Genomic DNA, 18,400 nt, shown 5'->3' with positions numbered 1-18,400 from the left:
GTCAAATCGTGTTTCAGATAAAAGTAAATATAAAGTGACTAGAGCAATTACTTCACCTATTTACTACTTCAAGCAGGCTATACCATCCTTTATAACAAGGATTAGCCGCAGGTTTGAGGGGCCCTGTATAAGATTGTAGCTTTGAATTCATTCTACTACACTCCTTTCCTCCATATTTTTATATTGACTACTCTTATGTTGACGCTATTCATTTCTACAGTTATAACCCGGTCTTCCTTTTGCAAAGTCAGAATAACTTTAGTTGGGCTCCCCAAGGGGTATCTGCCAGGCACATGGCTCCTTGAGGTGGTCCCAGGCCATTCCCTGGAGTTGGCACATTTCGAGCCTACCCCAGGCATCCATTTTACCAACTGAGGGCATTGGAATCAATAGTTGGAACAGGGCTCTCTCCCATGCTCCTTTTTCAGCCCAGGCAATGGATTTCAATCTAGTTGCCAATTCTTCTGCAGAAACTCACAGGCTGGGGTTAACAGTGACAGTCACTTGACAGAATTCTTTCCAACATGTCTGGCCCATCTCCAGTTTTACTGTGTTGACACTGGTCTCAAAATAAAATACAGGTCCCAAAATCAAAAAATATTCTTGTGCAGAAAGCTGCTCACATAGCCCCAAAGTGATACACTACAGCCAAGGGTTCTTGCTTGTGCAGGCATGTGTCTCTGATTTCTCTGGATGATTGGAGACTAACTATATTCCTGATGGCCAGTGGCTTCTACATGGCTCGTATCCATGTCCCCTGGGAGATGTCACTTCAAACTGATGAAGAGATAAAGGCGACCTGTGAACAAATAAAATGAAAGAGTTCCTAACTGCTAGTCTTCTATGACAGGTTTTCTCCTCTGTGCCAGAAACTGTAATGATTATTTACACAATGAGGCAACTTTTTTCTGAACCCTGAAAAGCAGCCTGCTTTTCTATTCACCATGACAAGACAAAGAGTGCCTCTGAAAAGACAACTCGGGGGCCAGACACTAGAGCTGGTGTAAAGTTGCCATAACTCCAGCAAATTCCAAAAGAATTACACCCGTTTATCAAATGCAGACCTGTCTTGAATCACAGTTTTAGAATTTGGCACATGAGAGTAGGACAATGAATAGAGTATCCTGAGGGCCAAGCTACACATGGCGAATGACACTTGAACAGCAAGTGTATTTCTCCCTGTTCACTTGCCCTCCACTCAATCCACTTGCTGTTCAAGTGTCATTCGTCATGTGTAGCTTGGCCCTGAGTGTCTATAAATTATGTATTCTTATGTGGTGGTGGTGAGTGCTGTCAAGTTTTAGCCAACTTCTGGAAACCTGTGCTCAGGTTTTCAAGGCAAGAGACTTACAGAGATGGTTTGCTGCTGCCTGCGCTGTTTAGAGACCTTGGTCTTCTTTGGAGGTCTCCCATCCAGTTATCAAAGAAGGCCAACCCTGTATAACATTCAAGATCTGATGGGATCAGGCTTGCCTGGACTATCTAGATCAGGGTACTCCTATGTTCAAAACTTTCCATACCAATTTGAGAATCTTGGTAATGCCCTTTTACCTTCTCCCCATACAAGGTTACTTTGAACATGACACAATGTTTACACACAGAGAGCCAGTTTGGTGTAGTGGTTAAGAGCGCAAGGCTCTAATCTGGAGAACCGGGTTTGATTCCTCACTCCTCCACTTGAAGCCAGCTGGGTGACCTTGGGTCAGTCACAGCTTCTAGCTCTCTCAGCCCCACCCACCTCACAGGGTGTTTTGTTGTGGGGATAATAATGACATACTTTGTAAACCGCTCTGACTGGGTGTTAAGTCATCCTGAAGGGCGGTATATAAATCGAATGTTGTTGTTGTTGTTAGAGTACTTCACCATGAAAAGCAGTCACCCATATGTAATTTGTATCCATACATTTATTTAGGGCTACCAATCCCCTGGTGGGGGGTGGGAGATTCACTACTCCAAGCCTCTTCCCCCCACTACCACTCACCTGGCTGTCAGGGGGGAAAGGCAAGGGAATGGGCCCGAGAGGCAAAACCCATGTGAAGTGTGGGAGCATGCCTGCCAGGTGCAGTAACATCATTTCCAGACGTGACGTCATAGCGCTCACTGGGAGCATGCAAGCACTTTGTGTGCAAGGCAATCAGTCAAGGTAAATGCCTGGTCTTTCCCCTCCCCCCAAGAGGATAAGGGGAGCTGGCAACCCTACATGTATTTTCCTGTACCTGCAGTGGAAAATTCTTTTGTGTACACATTGTACATTGATGCATCATCTACGCTTTTAGTTTCAACACCAGTAGTTTTCAGACTTTTAATTTTTCCTCATGAGTTTGCTTTACAAAGAATATGCACAATAAATAGAAATCTGGAAAGTGCTCTAGGACAAGCACTCTGTTGGCAAGAGGTTAGCCAGCTGAACAGGCCTGTTAGAGCTTTTACTGACAGCCCACAAAACTGAGGCACTTAAGTTCTTTTGTTCTAGGATGGGGTTACGGTCCACTCGGAAAGTCAGGTTTGTAACCTGAGAGTGCTGCTCAACCCAGCAATCACCTTAGAAAGCCAGGTGGCTGTAGTAGTTCAGAATGCTTTCACACAGTTTTGGTTGGTAAATCAGCCGCACTTGTTCCTGTCTCAATCAGATCTAGCCACAGTGATCCATGCCTTAGTTATATCTGGATTGTTGCAATGCAGTCTATTTGGGGCCACCCTTGAAGAGTGTTCAGAAGCTGCAGCTAGTGCGGAATGCTGTGGCTAAGTTGGGGCCCTCTGCCAGGAGCATGTGACCCAGATATTACAGCAATTACACTGGCTACCAATCCACTCCTGAGCCCAATTCAGGGTGTTGGTTTTGTCCTTTAAAGCCCCCCCTGCCTTGGGACTTGGATGATCTGAAGGATCATCTTCCATACATTCCAGTCCAGAAGTTAAGATCATAGGGAGATGTTCTTCTGATTGTCCCATCAGCTAAAGCAGTTCACCTGGGCTGAATCCACACATACCAGTATAGCGCTAAACTGTTGGGATGCCAGCATCTTCCTATCGCAATTTCTGACATGGCGCGATGACGTCAGAAATCGCGCCAGGAAGATGCTGGCATTCCGACAATTTAGCGCTATGCAGGTATGTGTGGATTCAGCCCTGGTGGGTCTATGAGAGACGGCCTTTTCAGTAGCAGCCCCACAATTAGGTAACAATCTCCCAAAGACTGCCCCCCCAGCCCCCCCAAGCTCCCTCACTCTTGATCTTTCGGAGGCAGGTTTTATGCAGGACAGCATTCACTTAGTTTTTTACTTATTGCTAGTTGATTTTAAATTGTTGTTTTATCTTTTTTTAAAAAAATTGTTATTGCAAGCTACTTTAAACTGTTATTTTAAATAGAGGTTTTATTTTTTTTAATGTTTATTGTGTTATTTACATTGCAAGCCACCCTGAGTTCCTTAAGGCAGAAAGGTTACTAATAAATATTTTAAATAAATAAAAGTAAAATAAATAAATAATTACATTTCTCCTTTATATAACCAAAATGTCCAAATCAATGACCATTTTAAAAAAAAGATGTAGATTCTTGTCCAGATTAACTCCTGTCTTTCCTAAGAAGCAAGAAAAAAAATAATTTACAGGTCTGCCTGGACACTCTTTGTGGACATTCACTTCTTCAGGGTTAATTTTTTACAATTAAAAAAATGAACTCAAAATCTTCTCCACTCTGCTTCCTCTTTCTCACTAGCTGTCACATTAAGATGTTCTCCTCATCATGCTGCCTACAAACACAGGCATGGTCTCTTGGCTGCCTACACTTGTAACCATCTGTTACAATGGCAATGTGCCCAGTTCAAAGGAGTTTGCTTCATTTCTCAAAGACAGAGGTGTTAAGGAAGGTTTGGATGGACAGGTGACAGACAGTTTTGACATCTTTTCTCCGACAGGTTTTTCTCCTTGGGGCATTTTTCCCCTTGGCCTAGTTTGACAAGAGTACATCTGCTGGCAATCAAGGTCTACAGTTTCCCTCAACAAAGTGTTACAGTACAGTAGAAGATCTCCAGTATTTTCTTCTGCCAAAAAATAAGATTATTTCATAGTCAGAACTCTGCCAAACAGCATATCCGAATAACATAGCTTCCAGACACACTGTTCTAATAATCTCACAGAACCATAAAGGATTCAGTCTGGTGCTAACAAAACATGAGAAGTCCAATTACATCACTGACTGTGCATGGCCAATCAGGTCTCAATATTATATTATGTCACCAGCTAATTGCTCCAAATGTGGTCATGCAAACCTGCATAACCACATTCTCGTGCACATAGCAAGAATATAAAGATTGAAAGAGATAGCTGTAGTAGGTAAAGGAACAGTGACAGCAGCATAGTTCAATAGAAATGTCTGAAATATACATTTCAGTATTTCATTCTCCCTTCCACTATTACAAAGCAATCTCAGAACTCTATGAAATTTGGACCCAGTTCAAGGTATTGATTGATTGATTTGATTTATAACCCCACCCTCCCCAGCTCACAATATCCATAAAATACAATAAATTAATGAAAAAACTATAAAATCAGTAACAATCTTAAGTCCAGGTGCCTTATCTGTAGGCTACTTAAACAGTTGGGAGTCTGCATATAGGCCATACATATGGGTATAACACATGGCCGGGGGCAGTCCCAGAAAAAATGGTGGTCTTAGGTGGAAGAGGGAGTGACACCCACTGATCCTCAGCCAAAGGCTCAGTGGAACATCTCCCTTTTACAGGCCTTATGGAACTGTAACATAGGCTTATTGTGGCTCTTCAGTCATGAATGCAACCTCTCCATGACACACATTTACCTGGCTAAATCAACTACTGATGTTTGGGTCTTTCATTAGATCCCAGTTTTGCCAATGACCTCCAGAAACAATGTAGTTATAATAAGCACTGAAAACTACACTTTGCATGGCTACAAACAATAGTTGTCCGCGTAGTACTGTTATCACAGTTCTCACAGTTCCTGGCAGGTTTCAGCAGAATATAGGATCTAACAGGGCTTTTTTTTCTGGGAAAAGAGGTGGTGGAACTCAGTGGGTTGCCCTCAGAGAAAATGGTCACATGGCAGGTGGCCCCGCCCCCTGATCTCCAGACAGAGGGGAGTTTAGATTGCCCTCCGTGCTGCGCGGAGGGCAATCTAACCCCCCCTCTGTCTGGAGATCAGGGGGTGGGGCCACCAGCCATGTGACCATTTTCAAGAGGTTCCAGAACTCCGTTCCACCGTGTTCCTGCTGAAAAAAAGCCCTGGGATCCAATGAAGACCCAAGCCTCAAGCTCTCCCTGCTGGCAGCTGTGTGTTAGAAAAAGGATGGTGAAGGCCAGCTCATTGACTGTGAAGGCAAGGCTGGAAAAGTTTCCAGGCCCCACAGTACTCTGTGTCATTGCTTGGAACATGAAAAGGCCTAATCTTCAGAACAAGCTTAATTCTAAAAAAAGATTTACTTTCTATGTATTTTGAAAATAAATCAGTTTACTTGAGCCTACTCCAAGGGAATCTTGCTATCAATGTAAAGAAGATGAAACAGAACTGAGGAAAGAAACATGTGGAAAAGGATGAAAGTGGTAGAAGGCCAGTAGGCCAGTAATTTCCAAAGTATATATAAGACTATAACTGCCAGCAAGCATTGTGAAATAAGTTCAGTGAAACAATGTCCTTGCCAGGCCAAAGTACCCTCCCAAAAATGAGGCCAACTGTTGTGTCACTGCTTGAATCAGTGCTTAGATAGAATTTACTATCCACACACTCAAAAAATAAACTTTTCTCAATCTGAAAGAGTTGCCTCCATTAGTAATTTAGAAAAGTAGGATGTGTCAGCTGTCAGATGCTTGAGAACCACTGATATTGGCCAAGAATGTTGTATTAAATGATACTGGTGCTCTGGAAGTGCTAGCTTCTCAATGAGAAAACAGAAATCCAGTCTTTTAGCAATCATTTCCCTGCTTGCAACATGTTCACGAATGCATCCAAGGCAGTCTGTCAGGGATGAGCTGAAGCGGGGGGAGGGGGATGTTTTGCAATCAGTAACGTACCCCACAAATTGTACTCTTCTTTTTCATCAAATGTTTGTAGAGCAGGATTGAAAGGGAATGCATGCGCACATAATATTCTCAGGTCTGGTGTTGACCTACAAAGCCCTATGTAGACTGGACCCAGCATATGTTCGGGACCGCCTCTCCCCATTTGTTCCCCAGAGGTCACTTCGATCAGCTAATAAGCAGTTGCTGATGGTCCCTGGCCCCAGGGAGGTCTGTCTGGCCTCTAGCAGAGCCAGGGCCTTTTCAGTCCTGGCTCCGACCTGGTGGAACTCTCTGTCTGAGGAAACTAGGGCCCGGCAGGATTTGTTATCTTTCCGCTGGGCCTGCAAGACGGATATGTTCTGCCAGGCATTTGGTGAGGCCTAGGCTGTCCTCTTGCCGGCCATACCACTGAAGACCGTCCACCACCCATGCAGGAGATCATAAGTGTGGCGCAGGGCATGATGTAAGAGCCAAGCCCTGTGCCTAAAATGCTGTATTTTAATATTTATTCCACCTGTCGAGAAATGTTATTTTATATGGAATAGTGTTTTAATGTTTATTTATAATATTTTTATTGTTTTTAAACTGTATGTTACAAATTGTATGCTGTTACACTGCCCTGAGCCCATCTGACGGGGAAGGCGGTCTAGAAATGCAATAAATAATAATAAATAATAATAATTTCTGGTATTAGTTCCCATCCCTACAAAAAAGAACGGCAACCTCTTCCTAGAGTCAGTGTGATTTGGCAACAGTGGCACTCTCATTTGCTTCAGTGCTGCTGCCACTCCTAGGATTTTGTAAGTCTAATGGACTGCTTCATTAGTACCATTTTTTTCTTTTCAAATCCATATCTTCACTTCTTGCAAACAGTAAAGCTGTCATGTAGCCAAAAAGATATTTTGACATGCCCTTGTCACTGAGAGTAAAAGATATAATGAAAAGGACAGCTCCCTTATATGTCCACAGTGACATCACCACATGGCCAAATTTTGTTGGTTACGTTTGCCTCATTTTTTAAAAAAAAATATTTTTTGCAGGAATTAGAGAAATGAGAAAATAAAATAAACTGGCACTAATACAGCAACTAATTAGGGCTCTGAACACCAGCAAACTTGTGCAAAGGAGATAAGCGCTAGGAAAGGTTTAGAGACATTTTTACTTCCCATCAAAAACATTCACCTTAGCTCAGCTCTAGCGTTAACTCACATAGGCATTTCTTTGAAGTCATGGAATGTCTCTTTCCTTTTTAATCAGTTATCTTCTCTCTCTCTCTCTCTCTCACACACACACACACACACGCACACACACACCACACAAAAGGAAGATGGGAGACAGAACAAGAGAAAAGTATATGGATCAGGGAAACTACAGGGAAAATTAAAAACACCAGGACAGCTGCCTTCTAGTATAAGACGGATTTTATAAATCAATCCCTATATCTAACAGCCAAGGGCTAACCTCTTTGCAGAACCCCCCTCCCCATTTAATTTCAATGTGAGTATTTTTGGACCTTTTTTATGTATTCTGTGCAAGCCTTCTGTTTCACTGTTGTATGCTGAATATCGTTCAGCTTATAATAAATCCAAATATTTTAGTTTTCTTCATAAAAAAAGGTAAAGATAGTCTCCTGTGAAAGCACCGAGTCAATACTGACCCAGGGGGGGACGTCGTATTATGATGTTTTCTTGGCAGACTTTTGTTACGGGGTGGTTTGCCATTGCCTTCCCCAGTCATCTACACTTGACTTGACCCCCATGAAATTTCATAGTTCAAGTTTTTGATTCTGTTTCCATCCACAAATTGTATTCCATCCTATTCACTAATCTTCCCTTTTCAGTTCTAAAGTCCATAGCTATATCTTGGCTAAATAAATACTGTATGTACCAGACACTTGATTTCTTCTTTATTAAAGAAGAAATCTTTAACAAAGATTCTTTGTGTCCACTTGTTTTTGACACTGTTACGGTTATGCCAATAAAGGCTCTGTCTTGGATTTCTTCTTCAGATTTTCCATATAATTTAAGGTCCATGTATCACAAATCAGATATTTTCCCCCATTCCCTTCGAAATCTCCTATCCACAATGGGTTTTATTCAGCAGCATCATTAGTGGTATCATAACAATGACAAACAATATAGGTGACAGGAAATCACCTTGAAATACTCCATGCCTTGAAATACTCCACACATCCTAGTTCCCGCTCCATTAGCTGTCAGTGTTGTGCACCATTTTCTCATTGTGCTGATGAGAATTTACTAATATTGCTGTTAACTCCAAATATTTGTTTTTCAATTCATAAATGTTGCAGGGAGTCAAATAACTTTTTCTAGTTGATCCAGGCTATGAGCAAATTTGTTTTCCTCCTTTTGCAATTTTAAATACTATTTTATCAATTAGTAATTGATCTTTTATTCTCTGAGACCTTCAGCACTTTCCTGTTTGTTCCTTTGGTAAAAAATCTTTATCAATTAGATACTGTTGAACTGCATTGGCAATTATTCCAGTTAACACTTTAAACATTGTTGGCAGGCAACTCATTGGTTAATAATTATTAGGGATTGCCCTTTTGCCTTTATCTTTCATAATTAACATGGTTCTACTAGTTGTCATCCAGTTGTCAATTACAGCTGATTGTAGTATGATGTTAAACTGCTGTGCTAATCTTGGGTGTAAATTGGTTAATTTTTTAGCCAAAACCCATGTAATTCATCTTTTACGGAGCTGTCCAGTGTATAACTGTGTTTGCTTGCTTTGCCACAATTTCTGTGCTAATTATCAAATCTTGCATAATCCTCATTCTTAAATTTTTCTGAACTTAATCCATGCTGCTTGTGCATAACGGTTCTTTGGATTGTCCCACATGCTTCACCAAAATGTAATGGTTTCTTCTTTATTAGGAAGTGTATTGTTGCTACTACATTCACTAGTCAAGGTTTGGTAGAATTGTCTTTGATTACTATTAAACTCAGAATTCGGCCTGTAATGTGCTTAGATGTGCCTTGAATCTGGAAATCTTTTCCACAACAGCAGTTATCTGCTGCTTCAATATCTCTAGTGTTTCTCAAATTGTTCTTGACCAGCAAGTATTTTTTCCCAAAATCATCTTGATATGTTAATCTTTAATTTTCCATCTTTCATACTTTTCAAGCAGCTTGTGTCCTTCTGAATTTTGTTGAACTTTAGATTGAGGCAAAGCTTCTCCATCACTCAAGTGCAGCCAGGCAGGCAGAATGATTATCTAATCCCACCCCCCAAACAAACCTAAGTTTCCCCCGTAAGGTTTCTTTTTGCTGTAGTGGTAGACAGAAATATTTTTGAAAGGGCAGAATAGGCCCTTTTACGCACAAGGGACTTGATGTTGAATTTGTTTTTTTAAAGAATGATTTAGTGAATGCTGGATGCGGATGCGGGTGCGGGGGGGACTACAGCAAGATTAGAAACCTGAACAGAAAACTAGATTGGTTGATGCATGTGTGGGAACTGAATTTTCACTGGTCTATGTGATTGCCATTTGACTCAGAAAAAAAAGAGGGAGCCTGAAAGACTATGGAAGCCATCCTAAACAGGTCTACTCAGATGTAAGTTCCATTTTAATCAATAGTGCTTACTCCCAGGAAAGTGTCTTTAGGATTGCAACGTTTGATTGAAGTCTTCCAGGGCTTTTGTCAAATTTGCTGTATTTTGTAAACTTGCTCAGCAGCACTTGTCTTCACAGTGACCAACTGTCCAAGTTCCCTGATGGGGGAAGGGGAGACAGACCAGTGCCAAGGTAGTGCCACACATGCACAAACACACTCACCCCCACACACAATGCACTCATGCACACTTTCCCCCCTTTTCCCAACAGATTTAATTAGGTGTCATACCGTAAGTGCTCTTTCCCCTTGGGATCTGGTTGACAAAATGCTGTTAAGGAAAACAAGATGCTGCCAGCCCAATGCCTGCCTGCCTGCTGCTGCCACTGCATTGTAAGAACTGAAACAAAACTCATGAACTTCTCCATGGGAAAGTGCCATTATAACTTAGTTTTCAAGATTTAGTTCATCCTTCCAGAAGCTGCTTAACTAAACAAATCAGCAATTTCCAGGTGTATTCCCAGCTCATTTTTTTTTTTGACACCCTAGTTGTCAGTATTGCAGAAATGGTGGAGTTGACATTATTGATAATTTCCTTTATTTTGGGGGGATAAGCTTCAAGCTTGGCAAAATCAGTCCCCCATATTAGCCATTGTTTCAGCTTCTTTGTTAAAACTATATGTTCTTCCACCATGTTGTGAATATTAGTTTGATGTGGAGGCATCAGTATCACTATTTCAGTTTCCAGTATTTGAACTTCAGCATCTTCCATTTCTTCACTTCCTTCATTTATGTTTTGGTCTTCTAGCTCTGTGTTATTTTCTTTTGTATTTCTTCAAGTTCAAGACTTGAGAAAGTCTTGTTTCTCATTATATAGTATCTTTGGTCATCTAGTCTCTGCTCCATTACATCAGAGCCAGGGAACCTATCTTTACAGATGGCAAACGTTTGTTTTTGACACTCTTGAGCAAGTGGTCTGTTCAAATAAAATTCCATTATTGCCCAGTTCTTTCTCTGTGGTTGTCCTTCCAGTAGCCTTACCCTGGCTGCCTGGCAGAGGCCACTGAGTCCTGCAGCCCACTTATTGCCTGCTCCGACTTTCAACATGGTCTTTATTGACCCGGCTGATGACCAATATGGTATGGATTTCCTTTTTGAACCTTTCACCATACTGAATGGGCTTTGGTCAGTTTTAGCCTGGCTTTTCTGCAAAAGCCTGTCTAGCTCGGGTAACCCTTGGATAACCTTGCTGCCACCAGCATTGTATTTTGCCTCATAGGAGCATACAGTCACCACCTCCATGAAAAGGCGGCATCCTTGTTGGGGCTGTAGTTGTTATATCCCGCATCATCTAGAATATTAAATTAAGCAGAATGCCCAACAGTTTGCTCTTTCAGAGTTTCTGAAGACACTTCTAATACACTGGCAATTTTATACATTAAGGGCTGAACTGTACAACATTATACTTCAGTTGCATATAATGTTTGTCTGACCCTTCTTCAATACAGGTGAGGGCTTTCCAATACAGAAGGGGTTGGAGGACAAGGGTACTTACCACTTGCCCCCATCAGCTACTTCCATCTTTGTGTCGCCCAGATACTTTTGTCCATGTCAATATTCTGAATCTGCCTCATAAACATGAAAGCAATAGGGGAGAAAAGGGGAAGCAGCTGGTAGAAGAAATTTCAGGAATATAGCAGCTGGCACAGAAAGTTTAAGTACCTGCCTTCCCTCCACATCAGTACCAATAAGAGAAAGTGCACCAAATACTCTGAGCAAAATCCTTTAGTGGCCCCTGGTATTACCACTGCCTAATCTGGAACCCCCCAGGCTTTAGAGGATGTAAGCAGCAGCACCCCGCTGCTGATCTGGACAGACAGAGCAGACTTGCTTCTTTCTGATGGCCTACAGTCAATGCAGAAAGCCCACCACTGGCAATTATCACATTTTTAAAATTAAAAACAAAAAAGGTATACTAAAACAACAGCAGGAAAGCCATTTGAGTTCTCTGGTGCATCCCCAGGTGCCTTAGGTCATTTTCCAAAACATAAAGGAAACTGCTGGGGATGTATCTTTTGTCCTAACCAGCAGTAAGTAGCTTCAGGGGCTAATTAGTTGCCTAGGTAAAAAGGGCAGTAATTTCCCCATGTGCTTGGAACTGCTTAGCTGGGTTTTTCACCTTACAGTGTATATTCTTTGAGATAGGCAGTAAATCAGCAGGGTTATGGAAAGAGCTAACTTTCGATAGGAACCCATTAGACATATCCATGTGATGTATCTCACGGCTTTTACTGTAATACTTTCCAGACAGTACTTTTTAGCTCCTGGTTCATTAAGTGTTATATATCCAGTCCTTGGGCAAGAAACAGGCAGTGGGAAATGTCTTTCCTGTGCTGGCCCTAATTCAGCTCCATACATGCTAGTTGATTGGGAGGAGAAGGACAAAACCTGCCCCTGGCTTCTTATCCTTCCTAAACTGCTAAGTAGCAATGCCTACCACTATCTTAGTGAAGCAAGGAGCAATCAATCCCAATGAGTAGACTGGGCAAGGGAGATGCACACACAGCAGCTATTTGCACATATTCTTCGGCATGCATATGGTTCCCAGGTGGATTGGGGCAGCTGTCTTCCATATGGAGCCAGCTTCAAGAGCTGCATTAAATCATTGGCACACTTTCACACGCATGCATTTAGGTGGCATTTGGTGGCATGCCAAAACAAAATCCAGCACATGCACACAATTGGCAGTTCAGCTAGAAATCTGCACAGACTAGGTTTTTTCCCATAGCTACTATGCTCTGAAATGGTCATGAGAAAAAGATGAATTTCCACTTTTCCTCCTGTTTTTCATTCAAATCTCAATAAAATAATCCATTTTGATTGTAGAACGTCTTCCCTCCAAGGCATCATCTATTTCTTATAGGACTCAAATGACTGTTATGGAAAAACAAAGAAAATACTTGTCAGCAATCCCAATTTTACATCACTGTATTGCATGCAAGAGTTTGAAAGCCTGCAAGACTATTGACTTGCCAAACCAAATGCAGTTTACCAGCTGTGTATGGTGGCCCATCAGAAGTTTCACAAATCTTTTGCTGTTGCTGTATTTCAAGTACTGCAAAAAGGGACATGTTTAGCTCCAGGCAGACACAGAATATAGCTGCTGAGTAGAAGTCAGCTTGGCGGGTTGTAACTTATGCAGGCCCACAAAAAGAGAAATGTTGTAGAGCATATGGAAGGGTGCAGACAAAAACAGGCCTCTAATCATGGGGACTTGTAAGGTCCCACCAGTCTCTGGTCAATCAATATATCTGATTCACAACATGGCACGCTCTGCAGATGCTTAAATCCACAGATTGGGGCCATGTAGAGGCAAGGGAGATTGTCCTACAAACCTGACGGGACTCCCAAGATTTATAGAAAAATCCTAAAAGTTAGAAAAATTGAAGGGGTTAAATTCCTCGAAACAGAAGAGCATTATCTGCTCAGGCACCTCTCTCAGCCTTCTGTGAGAGATGGAAGAGAAGGGGGAGCTGCTGTCATGTGAGACAGATAGGCAGAGACAGTGGTGCTTCAGGTGGGAAGGGGGAGAGCAAGAGCTGCTGCCACTCACCACCACCATTCCCCACATGGGGCAGGGAGGGGAGACAGTGAGGAAGGGGCAAAGTGAGGGGGAGAGGAACACGCAGGAGGTCAGAATGGCAGGAAGGGGTAGGTCACTGTGGGGGAGAGTGGGAGCCCAAAAGTGGATGGATGAGGGGGGATGGAATGGGATCCCCCCACATGACTCTCACCGGTCCCTGTTTGTAGTCTCTAATGTGCAAATATGTCTAATCTACAGCCAAAGATACGTGAACTGTGTCTAACAGAATAAACCAGTGATCTAGAAAATCCAATAGGTTGGGAGGTGAGGCACAATTCAAGTGTAGATCCTACATTCACTAAATTTTAACAACCGATTACAAAGGAGTGATCTAAAGCACTTAAATATTGGGTTTCTCAATCTGATTCTGGTATACACATGGCAGAGAATAAGATGGTAGAACAGCTTGCGCCACATTGAGTGTTCTTCATATTTCCCTGAAAATAGAAAAGTAGCACATCAGGGAGAAAGCCTCTACCTCCTTGTTTCACTTTCTGTGTTGATTTTCCATTTGTGGGGATTTTTAAGCATAGAAGAGTGTTCTAAAACATGAACCTCCAATGGTGTCTCAGCTGATGTGTGAAATGATGCTATCCCTTCTGCCACCTCAGTATTCAAGACCCTGATTCTCCCGCCTCTGCAAACCCAAGCCTAAAAGGACATTATGGAAAGAAGTGTTGTGTTTTGGAACAGCTTTATTCCACCCAGTACCACAATCCACATTTTGCCCCTTTTCTTGCCTCTCAAGACACTGTCAATGCATTGAACTATGTTCAGCGTGGAGCAAAAGGCCAATGAGAAGCTGGAGCAGTGCACTCTGCCTTTACCAGTCCTCCGAGCAAGCTGACATCTGGTATGATACACATGTTATACCAAAAAGAAAATATGACAGAGCATAATACTGTTTTGATCATTGTCAGTATACAACAACCGTTAATATAAATTTTTGCATCTGTATGGGTTGCATCCTGTACAGACTCTATCACCCCACTCCAGTTAGATTGCTGCCCTAAGGTCTCTTAATAAAAGATGTCTGATGGGAGTCAGTTTGGAAAAATCCAACCCAACTGACATCAGGTGTGTGACCGAGGACTTATTTCTTTTGAAAGTGTTGTCTGTCCCCATTCTGCTCCGCATCCTGGCAAAGAGGGGGAGGCTTCAGTCTCAGCCTCGCCCCTTCTGCAAGCTGACATGTGGTTTCCAATAGCAGGACATTCAGGTGCCCCTCTCCCAGCTGTGTTTTAGTTGCCTAAAGGGCATGTGGTTCCCCCCAACCCAACTCACATCAGATGTCTTATGTAATGAGATCCTTAACTCCCAATAATCCAACTCTTAAAAACAGAATGCTTTTGACTTTTTCACAACTACGTTTCTTCCTAGATTTTGGAGTTTCAGGTTCTATTTTTTCTATTTGAAAAATTTATTTATAGTCTTCCTTTCTTGTCGAGACTCAAGGTGGATTTACACTATTTAAGTCAGTGAAATCAATAGAATAAGACCTCTGATAAGTGAAGTAGGCTAGGATTACAGAAATCTGAAAATTTAAAATAATATATAAAATAATTCAATAAAAATATAAACACACAAAACCAAAGAGAAGAGCTAATTACAGTAATTAGACATGTATGTATCTCATATAGATGATAACATTGAAACCATTGAATATATGATTATAAAGTGTCCCATATTTAATGAGTTGAGCACTAGCTTAATCATCCCTCTACTTAAAAATATGGAACTACCTAATATAAGAGCGCAGATGACATGGTTACTGTCAGATACAAATGATTCCATTACTCTTTCTGTGGCAAAATATATAGGGGCAATAATTAAATACCAGATAAATGACATCAATAAGGTTCTTTCCATTTTAATTTCTGCTTAAGGCAATAGCCGCCATATGAGCAGTACTAGATAAACAGACAGACAGATGTGTATTATATATGACAGGTTAACAATGCCAAAAGGTGGGATTACATAGGTAGAAAACAATGTCAAGAAAGCAAGATAATACATATGACAAAGAGATAATATATACTATATACAACAGTGTAGTGCGTAGTACCATTCTCTTTATTTACATACCTTCCTCGAACCATTGTGTTATAATAAAGCCTTACTGCCTTTATAAAAATGCCCTCCTGAACAATTCTGTTTTATATGGAATACCAGAAGTGTGGGGGCCTTCCTGACCTCAGCCAGGTGAAGAGTCTGGGTAGTTTGATACATCTTTCAGTTCCTTTAGTTCATATGCTTTGTTTTTTCCTGTCTGTGTTACTGGTATGCATCTGCGCCCTGATAAATTCAGCAAAAAAGCAATCTTGATGCAACGGAATGTATAGTTGTATTGAGATTGTTTTTGTGTGATGGTTTAGCAACGCACAGGAAAACAAGGGCACAACAGTAAAACACACAAAAAGAATTTTCATGCAGTCATATATCTAATCGTAGCTTCCTTTTTTTGCAATGTTTCATTGGTTTATGTGAGAATTGAAGGAAGGAAAAAGATGCAAAGGAATATTTATCAAAGAACATTATCCAATCCTGGAAATAGTTTTAGAAATGATTCCAGCTAAACTGGAATTAAGAAGGAGTGGAACACACTGGAGAGACACATTCCAGAACAACACAGGAACAGAAGGAGAGGAAATCTACTCTTCCCTCCTAAGACACTAAATCAGAGTCAATTAAGGCATTTCCCTTACAATCTTAGTTCAGTTCTCACTTTCAAAGTTGCTTGTCTCCTATTTCAGTTCCAGTTATGCTGCGGGTTAAAACAAAATGCGGGGGAATCATGATATAACTGCTAGGAAAGCTGTTTCAGTAGCAACAAAGCCAGTTTATTATTCGCAAGTAAGATTTAGGAGTGAATTGACCTATGCACAAGGAACTGAACTTTTTTCTTAAGATGTTATAGGAGTGGAGAGGAAAAGCAGCCAAGAGCCAAGTTTACATAAGGCAGCGGTCAGATGAAGCCTAGACAAAAGCAAACGTCTTTGATTCTCCAAAGAATTCTAATTTCAGCAGACATCTGTGGTCCAGTGACTACTTTCAACTCACTATTTCCATTGAAGGAGAGATGGGGGTGGGGGGAATAAAGTTCAGGTTAGTACACTGAATAAGCCTAAAGAGTCTAAAGTCATTGCTGATCCACAGAGTGTTCTTGAAAGGGCAACCAGATTTAGAAGGAGACAGCAGTTCTAGGTACAGTGTAAGCCCCACTGACTTCAGCCTGAATGTGCAGTGGTAGTTGTGCAGATTTGCAAGTTGAATAGAGGAACGAGAAAGCATATGATTTAAATTGTTTGGGGCTCATTCCTTTCTAAGGACAAGACAAGTCATTTAAAACCATGACCCACCGTTTTCATCTCAGACCTTTAATCATATCCTCCCTATGAAACTTTCACTGCAAGGATATATATTGTATACTACAAATTACGGTTTTCAAAGAGGCAAATGGTGATCCTTCAACACTGATAAGCAGCAGCAGATTGTGGCATTTCCTATTAGATGTTCCCACACATCCTAGCAGCAATTCTGTTGACACTTACTATAAGTAGTTCAGGTGTACCCGTCATTTGACAAGTGATAACTTCCCACTGTGCATGTAATCACTTGACAAGTTTGTAATCTGTCACCCATTCACTAAACAAAACCAGCAGAATGGGAAGCACTACAGTTTGTGCTACAGCAAGGCCATGCTCAGCTAGGGTTGCCAGGCCTCCAGCTATGGCTAGAAGTTTCCCTCTGGCAGCTTGCTTTGCCCACTACCACTCGGAGTGGCAGCAGGAGAAATGTTTTTAAAAACCATCGGTGTCATCTGTGCCACTATTTAACTTGCAGGGAAAACCCAGAAGTGAGGTGAGGTGGTCTAGGAATCACTAGAAACTCAACAGTAGGTAAAATTATAGAATTGCTGGCGAATCCTAAAGCTAACCTACAACACTTCTAGGTTTTCCCCAGAAGTGATGCAGCAGCACGGAGGGCATTGTGGCCATCGCCCATGCCCCCTGAGCTAGGGTTGCCAGGTTCCTATACCCTCCTAGCAGGAGGGGGAGGGGACCTCGCACTTACTTCATGCTGGTCACGTGTTTTCCAGCACCTGATTGATGATACCGCTTCCAGAAGTAATGTCATCGAGCCACCCATCAGAGCACTCCCACTGTCTGTGTGGGGCTGATTCGGCCCATTTGGGGCCAAAATTGGCACCAAACGAAGAGCAGGAACACTCCAGCAGCTGGCGTGACAAGGTCACTTCCATGAGTGACATTGTTGCACCCCCCAGGAGTGCATGCACTGCATGTGTTCCTGGGGTGCCTGCTGGTGGCTGGCAACCATCGGGAGGGGGGCTTGCCCCCTCCTGCTGATCACTGGCAGATGGGTTGGCAAGAGGGCAACCCCCCAAGAGTTTGCCCACCACTGGTTGGCTCCTGAGAACCCCACCCTGAGCCTTTTGCCAGTTGCCATATGCAGCCTGGCAACCCTATGCTCAGTCCATATAGAAGAAACCCATGGGTTTCTAAGGAGGGGCGGAATAGCCACACGACAGACTCCTTCCACAAGGCTTGCCATGTTATTTTGAAAGCACAGGAAGTTGCTGTACAAGTGACAGCCAGTATTTATTTATTTATGTTATTTATAATCTGATTTTCTCACTGGGACTCAAGGCAGGCTACACAGAGCATAATCTGGCATAACGTAAATAGACGGTCGGTGTTGCCCTGTGAAGCAGCAAGAAAGTGCTGTAGGATTTGCTTATTTTTCCCTTCTCACTATTAGACTAGTTAAGTCAGAAGACCCACCAACGTTTTTCTCCCAAATGGCCCATTGGTGTGACACACCTGCAATTCACGAGAGCCCAGATAATACCATGCTCAGCTGGTAGCTGTAAGGATCTGCCAAGTAACTCTCAAAGACTTCACTACACGAGTCCAGGAACTGCTTGAGTTAAAGCACTTTATTGAATCATACTCTACTGTGGTTGTTGTGGGTTTTCCAGGCTGTATTGCCGTGGTCTTGGCATTGTAGTTCCTGACGTTTCGCCAGCAGCTGTGGCTGGCATCTTCAGAGGTGTAGCACCAAAAGACAGAGATCTCTCAGTGTCACAGTGTGGAAAAGATGTAGGTCATTTGTATCTACTCAGG

Source organism: Eublepharis macularius, chromosome 5, assembly GCF_028583425.1.
Source record: "Eublepharis macularius isolate TG4126 chromosome 5, MPM_Emac_v1.0, whole genome shotgun sequence".
Lineage (NCBI taxonomy): Eukaryota > Metazoa > Chordata > Lepidosauria > Squamata > Eublepharidae > Eublepharis > Eublepharis macularius.
The sequence above is the reverse complement of the archived record's forward strand: the minus strand, read 5'-3'. Positions refer to the sequence as shown.